This window comes from Protopterus annectens, chromosome 7.part0, assembly GCF_019279795.1.
Source record: "Protopterus annectens isolate FY-2018-M chromosome 7.part0, PAN1.0, whole genome shotgun sequence".
Classification (NCBI taxonomy): domain Eukaryota; kingdom Metazoa; phylum Chordata; order Ceratodontiformes; family Protopteridae; genus Protopterus; species Protopterus annectens.
The window spans coordinates 80,959,506-80,974,553 of NC_056739.1; positions in this window are offsets into that span (position 1 = coordinate 80,959,506).

Here is a 15,048-nt window from a genome sequence, read left to right on the forward strand (position 1 = left end):
TAGTCCAGTTACAGATTTGCTGTATCCAGGACTGTTTGTAAGCTCCTGAGCCCCCAAGGCTTTCTGTGTAGCAGGGAAGCCTGCTAGCTTATCAGTGGGAGTGGTAAGCACTAAGTAACCTACCTAACACATAAGGAGGGGGTTCTGGCCCAGAAATTGTAGTTATTGGCTGTTTGGGCAATTTTTCCAACTCTTTCAACTTTCTGATTTAAAAGCCAGCATTTGCACTTGTTTCTTTCCTGTAACTAGTCTAGTTCAGATACAGATTCTTAGTTTTAGCACCTGAATTTGCTTATTTGTGCTCAGCACTTGTTCAGAACTTGTTGTAAGCACTAAATAAGATACAAATTACTACAGCACTCAACCATCCTCATTACCTAGAGGAAAACAATTTTGTACTTACTTTTCTCACTTGCTTACAGAAAAACAGCTTTTGTACTCACTTTCCTCACTCGTCTAGAGGAAAATATTTTTTTATTCAGGCATGTCCAAGCATCAGCTCCCAGTGTTCTCTCCTGTCTATCTGATGAATCTGGGCATCTTGGGGCAATGTAGCAATTGCCTCATGTACACAGGCAACCCTCTCCTCCTACCACCCAACACTGCAACCTGTGAGAGATGCACTTATCTAGCCAAACTGGAGGTAAAGGTCTCTCCAACCAAGACTGAACTTGACAGTCAAGAGGAGAAGGTAAACACTTGTACCACACCACACTCATCACATAGTCCCACTAAACTTACACCACCAAAATCCACACATAGAAACACAAAAACATTTGTGCAGGCTCTCAATAATAATCTGCTCAAGCAACAGAGACCTCCAAAGCAGAAACGCAAGCAACCTCCACCCTGCAACACAACCCAAATGACACATAGCCCACAGACGCAGTGTGCCACTTAACCACAGCCCATAAGGCAAAACAACGTACCGAACACACTAGTCATAGGTGACTCTATAGTCAGGCACACTGATGCCCCACTCACCAGGCTAAACAAGGAGAAGGTTATTGTCAGCTGCCTGTCGGATGCCAGGATCCGCCACATAATCCACACACTCAGGTCACTCCACAACAAGTACAACTATGACTCTGTCATTGTCCATGTTGGTGTGAATGAACTGAGATGTACCACCCTGGACTACATGAAAAGAGACATGGAAGAGCTCTCCGAGCTTGTAGCCCAGGCAGGTATGACCCTAACCCTGAGTAGCATCCTGCCATCACCCAGAATGATACCACAGTACAAGGACAAAATGATTGACTTCAAAAATTGGCTAAACTTATGATGTCATTCTAAGGGGATCCAGTATCTGTCTGCCTGGGATGACACCTGTCACCCCTGGGATTCCGGATACTGGCTAAGGCTCTTGCCACCCCTATAGTGCCTTTTTTAGGCAAGGTTCAAATGTCAAATTCACCACTGTAACAGAAACAGATAAGCAAAAACTGAGGGTAATGATACTCAATGCTACAAGTCTAAATCTCAAAATGCACTCCCTCGAGGAACTCCTTAAAATGGAGAACATCGATATCTGTGCAGTGACTGAGACCTGGTTCAAGGCTGCAGAGAGCACCCCTGCATTACCAAGCTATAATTCATACCACACTTTTCGGCCACCTAACCTGGACCAGAACACCAAAGGCTGAGGTGTGTCCATATTCATTAAGGATATCCACACCTCCAGGCTAGTTGCTCAGCATAATGCATTTGAGGTTATCCAAGTGCAACTAACTCGGGGAAAAAAACTGCAATCCAAATTGTAGCTTGCTATAGATCCCTCACCATGCCCCAGGATTCCCACTCCTCTTTTCTTGATATACTGGAAAATATTAGGGTTCAATCAAACACCTGAATAATACGCAATTTCAATTACCCCACCATTAACTCAGAAAACTACTCATGTACCAACTCCTTTGCTCAACACTTTCTGGAATTCATAAATTCCAATGCCCTATCCACACCTCCACCAGGGCAACAATATCCTAGACCTAGTCATTACCAACATGAGTGACCAGTGTTCCACACCTGACGTCAACTCCTCGTTGGTCAGATCTGATCATAAGTTAATCACCCTAAATATCCACATCCCACCTCACCCCCATTAAGAAAACCACAGTAAAAAATTTCTCCAAAGCTAACTTCATGCTTCTTAAGACAGAAGTGGCAAACTTCATGACACCCATGCAGGTGGACAATACAGTTACAACTGCTGAATCCCACACAAATGCACTATATAAGCACTTACACGAGTGCATGGATCATGCTATCCCAAACAGAACCAAGAACCTATCCTCCAAAAAAAGGAAGCCAATCTGGTGGTCCCCTGCCATAAACAAACTCTACAACAGAAGGAAGAAACTGTTGCAAAAGAGAGTAAAATCCCATGAGTGGAGGAGCTCCCTGGTCAGGCTCAGTAAGAAGCTGAGATCCCTTATAAGATCCTCCAAAGCTAGTTACAAAAACAAAATTGCCACTGATTCTAGGGACAACCACAAAGCATTCTATAGCTATGTCAAGAATCTCAATAGCAACACCCAAATCTGCTCTGAGTTACAGCACAATGGCCTGAAAATTACAGAACCAACTGATGTTGCCAACATCCTGGCAGATAGGTTCAGTGCTAACTTTACCCCACTCTTACCCCCTAAAGTGCCCATATCTATACAGGAAGAATGCAGAGTCCCTGTAATCACAATTACACAGGTAAAAGCTGCACTCTCTAAAGCCAAAAACACAGCATCCATGGGACCGGACAACATCCCAGGCTGCATTTTACACAAACTTGCTCCCCCACCGAAGTACCATGTTCAGTCATAGCCTCACATCAGGCTTTCTGCCCACTGAATGGCGCACAGCAACAGTTATCCCACTCCACAAAGGGGGAGCCACTACTGAACCCAGGAACTATTGCCCTATTAGCCTGATGAGCGAGCCTGGTCTGTAAGGCCATGGAACATATCATCATGGAACTCATAAACAAAGACATTGGTAACCTCCAAACTCTGGACCCCACCCAGTTCAGGTTTGTGAAAGGCAGATCATGCCTCCTGAACCTCATCGACTTCTTTGAGGCAGTCACCAAAGCTGTAGACGAGGGTAAGGTGGTTCACACAGCCTATCTTGATCTTGCCAAGGCTTTTGACACCATCCTCCATTCTGGAATTATAGCTAAACTCAGTAAACTAGGTATAAATCCCTACGTCACAAGATGGGTTGCTAACTGGCTCACTTACAGAACCCACACTGAAAAAGTTGCAGACTCCAAATCTGACTTCAAACCAGTGACAAGTGGACTACCACAGGGTTCAGTCCTGCGACCTCTCCTGTTTAGTATCTACTTCTCTGAAGTACAGGCTAACACAGAAGACCTTTAGCTAATGAAGTTCGCAGATGACTGCAAACTAGGAGCCATAGACGAGTCCCCAAATGATGTGGACATCCTACAGAAGGGCCTCATTGAGACAGATGCCTGGTGTCAGAGACATGGCCTCAAGCTCAATGCCAAAAAGTGCATTGTCATCCCCTTTGGTAAAAACTCTGTACCCATGAACTACTACATAGGCGGCAGTCTACTTAATGCCAAATGTGTGATAAGAGACCTTGTGACGCAGGTGGACAGTAGTCTCTCCTTTGATAATCACATCACCACAGTAGTCAGGAAAACCTTCTACATGGCACACATCATCACAAAAGGGTTCTCGTCCAGGAAAAAAGAGGTCATTGTTCCCCTCTACTCGACACTCATTAGACCCATTATAGAGTACAACGCCCCTTTTGGAATGTACCTCACAAGACATTTGCAGCAGATGGAAAGGCCACAGAAGTACCTCACAAAGAGGATTACTGGCCTCATACAGATGCCCTTCACTGACTATCTCAAAGAACTCCAGCTTTACTCCGTAGCATATTGCCTACTCCGAGGTGATCACTGCCTAACATATAAAGCTATGTCAAACCCAGAGCTGTTGGACATGCTACACCTAAAGAAATCCCAATCCCTCCAAGCTACATGCTCTAGGGATCTAAACCTTGTCACTACAATAAACAGGATATGCTGGAGGGATAGATTCCTGTCCCAGAGACTTCCCATACTCTGGAACAGGCTACCCATCTATGTCAGGCAAAGTTCCTTATTAGCACTCTTCAAGAAAAATCTTGATGAGTGGATGGGAAACAGGAAATACACCCCGGGGATCACTTCTGTGGCTCTGCTCGAGAGGGGCACAGGAAAATAACTTTCTTGGGTGATGTAAGCCAGGGAACCTTGTTGGCTAGGCTTACGTAGGCCCTCGGGCTGATAGCCTAGTACCTACCTATGAACCTATGAACCTCTGACAGAATAGGTGATGCATGGAACAGACTACCAAACTACATTAAATCAAGTACTCATTTAGATATTTTTAAGAACAGCCCGGACACTTATTATGGGAACAAGTGTTTTGGTATATTGGCAAGCTAGAAGGGCATTAATGCCTGTGCTTGAAATATTTGTATGTATGTATGTATGCTGTCTCTCACTTTTAGTACTTTGTCCTTCTGCCACAGTTTTGTCAGTATCAACTCCTTCTGCTGGTAAGATTACATTTTTACTTTTAAAGGTCTAGGTTGCGTTCTCATAGCCAGGTTTAGAGCATACACATGATGTGCCCTTTCAATTAACAATTCCTGTTGTGGAATATCAGGCCAATTGCTTATTTGTGCTTTCATAAAATTAATACAGTCTGTTCCTTCCAGCTTCTCTTGTACAGCAGAAAATCTTAGGTTTTCCCTACGTGCTCTATCCTCTATTATTTTTTGAAACATCTCTTCTTGTGCAGTCAGCCTTTTCTTTATTTTGTCCTCTGAGTTTTGCAGTTTTATCACCTTATCTGAATAGCTGTTTAAAGCTTCTTCTACTTTTTCAGCATTTTATTGTTTGAGTTGATATACTCCATCAGTGTTCTGTTTATTTTAATCAGGTCTGTGTGGAGTTGCCTTATACTTTCTTCCAGGTTACTGAAAGTCATGTCTGGAGCTTGCACTGCTTTTTGCTGAACAGCTACAGTACTTTTCCCAGTCAGTGTTTCTTTGTCAACTTTTGTAGCTGATTTTCCTGCAGTAGTGCCTTCTGTGTGGAGTCTGCATGTCCTCCCAGCAGTTGGGTAGCGTTCAAAAGACATGCATGCGTAAATGGGCGTGCCTTTGCTGAAGGTTGGGTGTCGAGCTGGCACCTTGGTGTTTCGTAAAAATCTACTGCCAATCATTAGCGGACCGGAATTCCACTGTGGTGACCCATTACCGGGAAAAAGCCGAAAGACAAACATGTCCCTTTTCCTGGCATCCAGGCAATGCATTTACTAGCCAGTTACTGACATTTACTCAGAAAGTTAGGTAAACTGTCTCTCTCTGCTAACTTTCTGTTTTCACATTGGAAGTGCTAGAATTAAGCTGTTACTCGATGTGCATCCATCTTGGAAGTCCCTGGTGGCAGAATTTTTGACCATTTTATAAAATGTCTACAGTAACTCATGATACTTGAAAATACTAAAATAAAAGTATGTTGCTGAACAATGTACATAGCTGGAAATATACAAGAGTGAGATGAGTTTCCTAGCATTCTAGACAGGTCAACTGTTCACATGATTTGGGTAGGGGTCATGGTGGCTGTTTTTCTATTGACACTGGAAAGAAAAATTATTGTCTCTGCTACCACAGAGTTTGTTTCCCTAACTACAGTGCATGAGAGCAGTATAACAGGAGCTGATTGCAACAGGTAGTACTGAATGACTGGGAAGTCAACAGTCCTCTGTCTGGGGAAGGTGTAGCAGAGGATTCCAGCACAGGAACATTCCCTAGTAAAGTCCAGTAGACTAGTATTTAAAAACATGTGTGTGGTGACATCAGACAAGAAAACTCAGTTGCATGAAGGTTGCACAATAGTGCCACATATGTTCTGTATACAGGGCCAATCATTGGTCACATAAGGTGATTACTAAATTGGAGATTATAGCCAACCAGCACCCAGTTCTCAGTTTTACCGCTTGGGCATTAAGGTGAGTTTATTACAAGTTATTCTTCTTTGGATAAGAAAAAGTTTCCATGGGGTGATGTAGATGCTAATGACATGTGAAAATGGATATCAGATTGTCTCACTTTATAGAGGACAGTCCCTGTTTAGCCAGTTGGGTCCAGAAAAAAAATGTGAAACATGGCAAATGTTCTGTGATTTGAGGAAACATATTCTACATTTGAAATACCTTAAATATGATATGAAGCATCAAGAACAGCTCAAAATATACAAGACTGCCTTTTTATTTTGGTAACAAAGTGAAGTCCCATCTTTTCCACTGCTTGTAGGCATGGCTTGTCTGGCAAAATGTCAAATTACCATAAAAAAATGTCCTACATTGAGCATCTGAAAAGCTGATAGCTATGTCAGTAGAGTGCTGTTATGCCTGTGTGGTCAAGTTCATAAGAATAAAAACATAAAAGGAATCAAGAAATGTTTAACCTTTATTTTACTGCACTTTCAGAACACCTGCACTTATACAAACTTTATTTCCTACCCCTCTGAGGGCAATAAATACAGCAGGAGCGATAGGAAACACACTTGACATGGCACAGAGGGATGCAGTGTTTCAGGACATCCTAAATGTTTAAACATTGAACATTTTAAAATGTGAATGATTTTCTGATGACTATCTCCCCTTACCAGCTTAGTAATGCTGAATGCATTGTGTTAAATAAAAATGTAATGTTTATTATGTTTCCTATGCACGTAGTGGTTAGTGATGTGAGACATTTTTGTCACAAAGGGTGAAGTCAGTCTAAAAAACTTCACCAAGGAAACTATACCCTCTTAGAGGAAGGTATAGATACATTCCAAGCCCCATGGCCAGCTGGAAGTGGTAACTACACCAAAGCTTATACTAAAACCTGTACAATCACTTGTATAACTGTATAGACTCAGCTATTCCAGAGAGAATCAAAGCCAGAGCCTCAAGTAAAAACAAGTCACCCTGGTGGACATCCAGCATCAACAAACTTTACAACAAATGCAAAAATTTACTGTCTAAGAAAACTAAGGCGAGGCCCCAACAGTGGAAAAGCACCCTCCTCAGCCTCAACAGGCAAATAAGACAGCATGTCAAATCCTCTAAGGTTAACTTTTAGGAAAAACTTAGCAATCACAGCCAAGAATAACCATAAGGCCTTTTACAGCTACATACATAGCCTAAAAGGTAGGACCCATGCATGTGCTGAACTAGTGACTAATGTTATCACACACACTGATCCTGCAGAGATAGCAAACCTGCTAGCGACAGATTTGGTGAAAATTTCACTCCCTTATCCTCTCCAAACTTATCACAAACCTTGCCTCCAACTCCCTCTCCACCCTACATATCTGAAGAGCAGGTCATTAAAGCCTTGTCTAAAGCAAAAAATACAGCCTCTATGGGACTGAATGTCATCCCAGGCTGTCTTCTAAACAAACTAAAACATAAACTAGCATCACCATTAAGTACCCTATTCAATTACAGCCTAACCACAGACTTTGTTCCTGTGGAATGGAGAACATCAACAGTTATTCCCCTCCACAAAAGTGTCTTGGTAACAGAGCTAGGGAATTATAGACCCATAAGTCTGACCAGCCTCACCTGTAAACCCACTGAACGTATCATCATGAACCTCATAAATAAAGACATAGATGACCTGCAAATCCTGCATCCGACCCAATTCGGCTTTGTCAAGGGCAGATTCTGCATGTTAAACCTGGTGGATTTATTTGAAAATGTGATGAGGGCCATTGATGAGGGTAAATCTGTGCACACAGCAGACTTTGATTTAGCAAAGGACTTTGACACAATCCCACACTCAGTCATCTTAGCAAACTGAATGTAAACCCCCTTGTTGTAAGATAGGTTGCCAACTGGCTCACAAACTGGTCACACACTATCAGAGTGGGTGACTCCACGTCAAGTCAATAGACCTGTCACCAGCCAGATGCCACATGGGTCAATTTTGGACCCCCTACTGTTTGGTATACACTTCTCAGAAGTTCAGGCCAAAACTAAGGGGCTGTGGCTGACCATGTTTGCGGATGACTGCAAACTGGGTGCAATTATTGATTCCCCAAATGATGTCAGTATGCTTCAGGTGGGTCTTACACAGATCAGCAACTGGTGTCTTAGTCATGGACTCAAAATGAATGTAAAGAAATGCATCATCATTCCCGTCAGTAAAAGCAATGTCCCTTCACATTATCAAATTAACAACAATACACTATGTACCTATGAAGTGGTAAGAGATCAGGTTTCATAAGTAGACTGCGACCTTAACTTTGACCACCCTTTGTCTACTGTGGTAACGAAGCCTTTTTACATAGCACACTTGATTAGCAAAGGCATCACCTCAAGAGCAAAGGAGGTTATAACCCCTCTATACTCATCACTAATCAGGCCCATAATTGAGAATATGCCCCTTTCTGCAGTACCGTACAAAGCAGCTGCAGCAATTGGAGAGACCTCAGAGGTTTCTAACTAAGAAGATCAAGGGACTCCAGCATGTGCCTTACACAGATTGACTTAAGTCCCTGTCATTATACTCAGTATTGTATAGACTTTTTAGGGGAGACTTATGCCTGACTTACAGAGCAATCTTCAACCCAAACCTAATGAATTTGCTGCACATCGGTAAATCAAACTGGACTAGAGCTACTCATTCCAGGGACCTAAATATGGCCTGTGAATTGAATAGGATGTGCTGGAGGGACAGATCTGTCTCCCAGCAACTGTCATGTCTTGACTGACAATTCATGTGAAGCAGAGCATCTATATGACACACTTCAAAAAGAAAAGTGTCATGTTTAATCATACTCTCACCTCAGGCTTCGTGCCCTCTGAGTGGTGCACAACTACAGTTATCCCACTCCACAAGTGGGGACCCACTTTGGATCCCGGGAACTACCACCCCATCAGTCTGACGAGCCTGATCTGCAAGGCCATGGAATGTATTATCATGGAACTTATAAACAAAGATATTGGCAACCTTCAAACACTGGACCCCACCCAGTTTGGGTTCGTGAAGGACCAATCTTGTCTCCTGAACCTGATTGACTTCTTTGTATCAGTCTCCAGAGATGTGGATGAGGGTAAGGCAGTCCACACAGCCTATCTGGACCTCACCAAGGCCTTTGACACCATCCCCCACTCTGGAATCATAGATAAACTTACTAAGCTGGGCATTAATCCCTATGTCACTCGATGGGTTGCCAATTGGCTTACTGACAGAACCCACACTGTAAAAGTAGCTGACTCCAAATCCAGCTCCAGACAAGTGACAAGTGGAGTACCTCAGGGTTCAGTCCTGGGACCACTCTTGTTTGGCATCTACTTCTCTGAAGTACAGGCCAACACTAAGGGACCCTGGCTAACAAAGTTCGCAGATGACTGCAAACTGGGAGCCATTATTGAATCCGCAAATGATGTGGATACTCTACAAAAGGGCCTTACAGAAACAGATGCTTGGTGCCAGAGCCATGGGCTCAAGCTCAATGCCAAGAAATGTATAGTTATCCTCTTTGGGAAAAAACATGTACCCATGAATTACCACATAGGTGGCAGTACACAAAACACTGAAAGTGTGATAAGAGACTTAGGGACACAGGTGGACAGTGGTCTCACCTTCAATAACCACATTGCCACAACAGTCAAGAAATCCTTCTATGAGGCACACCTCATCACTAAGGACTTTTCATCCAGAAAAAAGGAGGTCATTGTCCCACTGTACTCATCCCTCATTAGACCCATTAGAGAATACAGCACCCCATTTGGTATGTACCTCTCAAGACATCTGCAACAACTGGAAAGGCCGCAGAAATACCTTACTAAAAGAATCACAGGCCTAAAGCAGATGCCTTATGCTGACTGCCTTAAAAAACTCCAGCTTTACTCTGTCGCATATCGTCTACTCAGAGGCAATCTCTGCTTAACATACAAGGCCATGTCAAACCCAGAGCTGTTGGACATGCTACACTTAAAGAAATCCCAATCCCTCAGAGCCACACGCTCCAGGGATCTAAACCTTCTCGTTACAATAAACAAAACATGCTGGAGGGATAGGTTCCTGACCCAGAGACTCCCCAGACTCTGGAACAGACTGCCCATACATGTCAAGCAGAGCACCTTCTTGGCCCTCTTCAAAAGAAACCTTGACGATTGGATGGGAGAAAGGAAATTCAACCCGGGGATCACGTCAGTTGCCCTGCTAGACAGGGGACCAGGGACGTAAATAGTGTGGGAAGAAATAGCCAGGGAATTGTTATGACTAGGCTTGTATAGGCCCTAGGGCCGATAGCCTAGTACCAACCTATGAACCTATGAACATGCCTAAAGCAGATGCCATATGCTGAACATCTAAAAAAACTCCAGCTATACTCTGTGGCATATCGTTTACTCAGAGGCGATCTCTGCTTAACATACAAGGCCATGTCAAACCCTGAGCTGTTGGACATGTTCCACTTAAAGAAATCCCAATCCCTCAGAGCCACATGCTCCTGGGATCTAAACCTTATCATCACAATGAACAAAACATGCTGGAGGGATAGGTTCCTGACCCAGAGACTTCCCATAATCTGGAATAGACTGCCCATATATGCCAAGCAGAGCGCCTCCTTGGCCATCTTCAAAAGGAGCCTTGATGATTGGATGGGATATAGGAAATTCACCCTAATGATCATGTCAGTCACCCTGCTAGACAGGGGTCCAGGGAAGTAAATATTGTGGGAAGAAATATCCAGGGAATTGTCATGGCTAGGCTTGTATAGGCCCTAGGGCCGATAGCCTAGTACCAACCTATGAACCTATGGACGAGTGGATGGGGCACCATAAATTCTTGCCAGGGATGGTGATCATAACCTTCCTGGACATGAGCAGTCATTATTAAATGCAATCCTGGGTATTAACTAGCGTATCTATGGTATTACATTGGGATGAAATGGCTAGGCTTGAAATGACCTCCAGGTCAATAGCCTAGTAACCTCCTATGATCCTATGACCTGTTAAATTAAAAAAAATGAGGAAAGCAACAGAAGAGCACTAACAGGGATCTTTTTCTTTTTGAATACACTGGATCAGCCTTTCAGAAGGGCTATATTTCAAATGTGAAGACATTTGAGGAAGCCATTATTAAATAATTATTTGTTGAATGTGCTAGTGTATTTAGAAACTTTAGAAATTACATGAATAGGGAAGAATACTCTGCACTTAAGAATTTACCAAGAAACATATACCAGTCGCCATGGCTGATGGGGGGTTGTCATGTGGGACAGGAAGGATTGTTCTGTAGAAGCTCACCAACAGTTAAATGATTCCAGATATAACTTTGAGTTTGACTATGATCCAACAGAGATTTTGAAACAAAAAGTGGATGGATCTTTGGAGGTTTGGATAACCTCTGGGGTCATTTCAAACTCATTGAGAAAGGAATTGGTGGTGGTGGAACATCCAAAGTCTCAATATTTTTATATCCTGCCTTAAGTTCATAAAAACATACAACAACACCCTTAGGAAGACCAATAATGTCAGGCTGAGGTTTGTGACAGGACCCCTCTCTATGTTACTGAAAAATTCCTTTAAGCCACCTTTACCATATGTTAGGTCTAAAATTAAAGTTACCACACAGAGTTCCTTCCATTATAGTGGTATTTATGTTAACTAGATGTAAAAGCACTTTATATAAACATTCCATATGATGGGGGCTTATTGGTTTTGGTTTGACCAATGTGATTTTTGACCAATGTGATTAGCATCTAGCCAAGTTCAGTATTTTTTTTACTTTAGCTTACAGAGGTAGTTCTGACAAAAACAAATATTTGAGAAGGAACGTTTTTTTTACAGCTGGGAGGTACTGCTACAGGTGCAGCCTATGCACCACTGTATGCTGACAACTTTATGCACTATTTTGAGGCTCTTTACATTTATAATACTAATAACAGCATTTTTTTCAGCATATAGCTATGTGGTGATGCTACCTTGAAAATGTGTGGCTGATTTGGAAGGGGAACCTAAAGGAACTTAACAAATTTCTTAAATATTTAAATAGTAACATCTTTGGAATTAATTTTGTAGTAAAAGCAGAATTATTTACTATATATTTTCTTGATATTTTAAAGTCTGCCAACTCATTATACTCCCAAAGCATATGTTTCTAGTTACCTCTTCTTCCCATCACATCGCTAACATTTGCTGTCTACCTGAGGAAAAAATCTTTGGAGTCTGCTTCAGTTATAGAAATATGCAAATACTTTCAGGCAAAGATCCTAAATCTTCTAGACTTAGTTGTATATTTAGGAGCCATACATACATCCTCCCATTGTTTCTTTGTGAATTGCTTATCCAATCTCTCTTCCCAATCCTTTCTAATCGCTTCTGTTTGATTCCTATAGTTATCATGCAATATTTTATATGCCCTAGTAATTATCCCCATTTCTAACAGAAGCTTCTGTTCTAGATTGTACTGAAAACTCTACTAGTGCTGGTCTTCCACTTAGGATCCCCTTATTTATTTTTCTTTACCTGTACTTTTATATCAATCCTTGATAGGGAAGGCAATATCTAGCCTGCAGTCCAAATGAATTATTGTCCTATTCCCATTTTATTATACTTCCCTCTCTAATTATTTGTTCCCAATACTTTGGTTCCTTTGCCATTTTTCTCAAGTAAATTCCAGCTCCCTCTTGTCTATTCTTTGAACCCCTAACTGCAGTCATCCCCACTGGCATGTTGACTTAGTTCTTAGAATACTTTTTAATTTCTCCAAATCTTTTGGGTTTTTAATACTATGATGAGAATGGACCCCATTCCTAAGTCAAAGTATGATTAAAGTTCATGAAATTAGTATTGTTTCAATCTTTGATGCCAGTCAAAAGTGCTCTTCACAGCACTCACAATGTGCCCAGTAATGACTCCTTCTGCAATTCGTATGGGGTTACATGGAGTGGTAACATATCTAAATACGATTGCAGATTCTTTTTTATAAGACCTATTGCTCCAACTACTATTGGAACTGTCTGGGTATCTGTCTTCCACATTGCTCTCATTTCTGCCTGCAGATCCTGATATTTTATAACTTTGTGTCTCTCTGTGCGCAAGACACTGTAGTCACTGGGTGTAGTGATTTCAATGATCAATGCTACTTTTGTCTTCTTTCCTTGTACCACTATATCCGGTTTTCTAGCATCTATCTTTTGAACTGTTGGTAATGGGTGAGCGCATGTGATATAAACTTCATTATTTTCTATGATGCTTTGTGGCTCATGTTTCCAGTGTTTTTCAGCCACTTCAGTACCATAACGTTTGCACAGTCCCCTGTGCAACAGTCTTGCCACATTATTATGCCTTTCAATACACAGTCCTTCTGCCATTAGTATGTCACAACCAGCAATGAGGTGTGCTACTGTTTCCAGTTCTGTTTTACAAAACCTACATTTGTCTGTTTCTCCTGCATGTTCAATGGACTTTGTAAACCAGCGTGTACGTAGACCACTATCTTGGGCTGCCAATATTAACCTTTCATCTCTTGGTTTGAATTCACCTCTCTTTAACCATTCCTGTGTTCGTTCATGATCAACATGAGTTTCTTCCAAAAGTTTTCTATGCTTGCAACCATATTTATGCTTTTTCCATATTTCTTGCCTTTTCATCTGGTCATTCACCTTATATTCTTTCGGTTTTTGGCACATTCAGTTGCTGCCTGATTTTTATCTACTTCTGGTTTGATTTCCATTCCTGGTTGACGTCGATATGCTTCTGCTAAATTAAGCAGAGAAGTCATCTTAGGTTTATTCTCCTCATGTTTCAAAACTTTCACTACATTTTGGTCTTCTGAGGTCAGCAGATATATGTGGAGTCCCACGATTGCAGATCTATACATGTAATCAATTTCAAGGAGGCCCATCCTTCCTTTGGAACGGGGAATGTAATCTTGGTATACACTGATTTTTATAAATCATTTGGTGAGCATGAATCATCCTTCTTGTTTTCCTATCTAATCTGTTCAACACATTTTGAGGCCAGGCAATCACTCCAAAACTGTAAGTTAGGACAGGAAGAACAAATTGGTTTATAGTTTGGATTTTGTTCCTAGGTACCAATGCTGTTTTCAGAATTAATTTAAGTCTTCTAAAGTATTCCTTACTAAGTTTTATTCACATTTGTTCATGTTTTATTGTTGATCCTTCATCAATTCCCAAATATTTATACACTCCCTCTTGCTCAAGTTCTTTTATATCACATTCTTGTCCCAAACTGATGTTTTCCTGGTGCTGCAGTTTTCCTGCTTTAAAGGTTGCTTTTGCACACTTATCAAGACCAAATGACATTCTTATATCATCTGAAAAAGTGTTGACAACCTGCAACTGCGCTTTCAGTTCCTTATCTAATGAGCTATAATCAATAAAAAGAAGATGAGAAGTCTTTACACTTTAAACCATCTGATGCACAAAATAAAAAGTTGCCTTGTAGCAAGAAAGAAACAACCACCAATATATCCAACAAATTTAATGGTGGTTGTTTCTTTCTTGCTTGCAGGTTCACTCTTCAGAAGGAGCATTGTTTTGTCTGTTGTTAGCCAGGTTGGTGTCTGTTCAGGGTGTGCATATAAATAGTTTTTACTCATGGCTAAATCCTCATGCAAAGATGTTAATACTTTTAACCAAAAGTTAGGTACTGCATCTGGGCCTGGGGCTTTCCAGTTAGAGGCTTTTCTTGACTTTATCTGGCTGTTACTTAATCCCATTTCATATCCTGGACCTTTAAACTTCTTATTCTTTCTTTTACTTCTTCTGTCCATATAGCATATTTGTTATGTTCTACAGGATCTTCCTAGATACTTCTCCAAAATGTATCTACTTCCTCTTTTTTTTGGCGGTCTTTCAATTCCTTTTACCTTATTTCCCAATTCACTATAAAAGTTTTTGGGTCATCAATAAATTGCTTATTTTGTAGTTTTCCTTTATATTTATCTGTGTATCTTCTATTTTTTTTTTGCATGTGCTGAAATTTTTAGTTT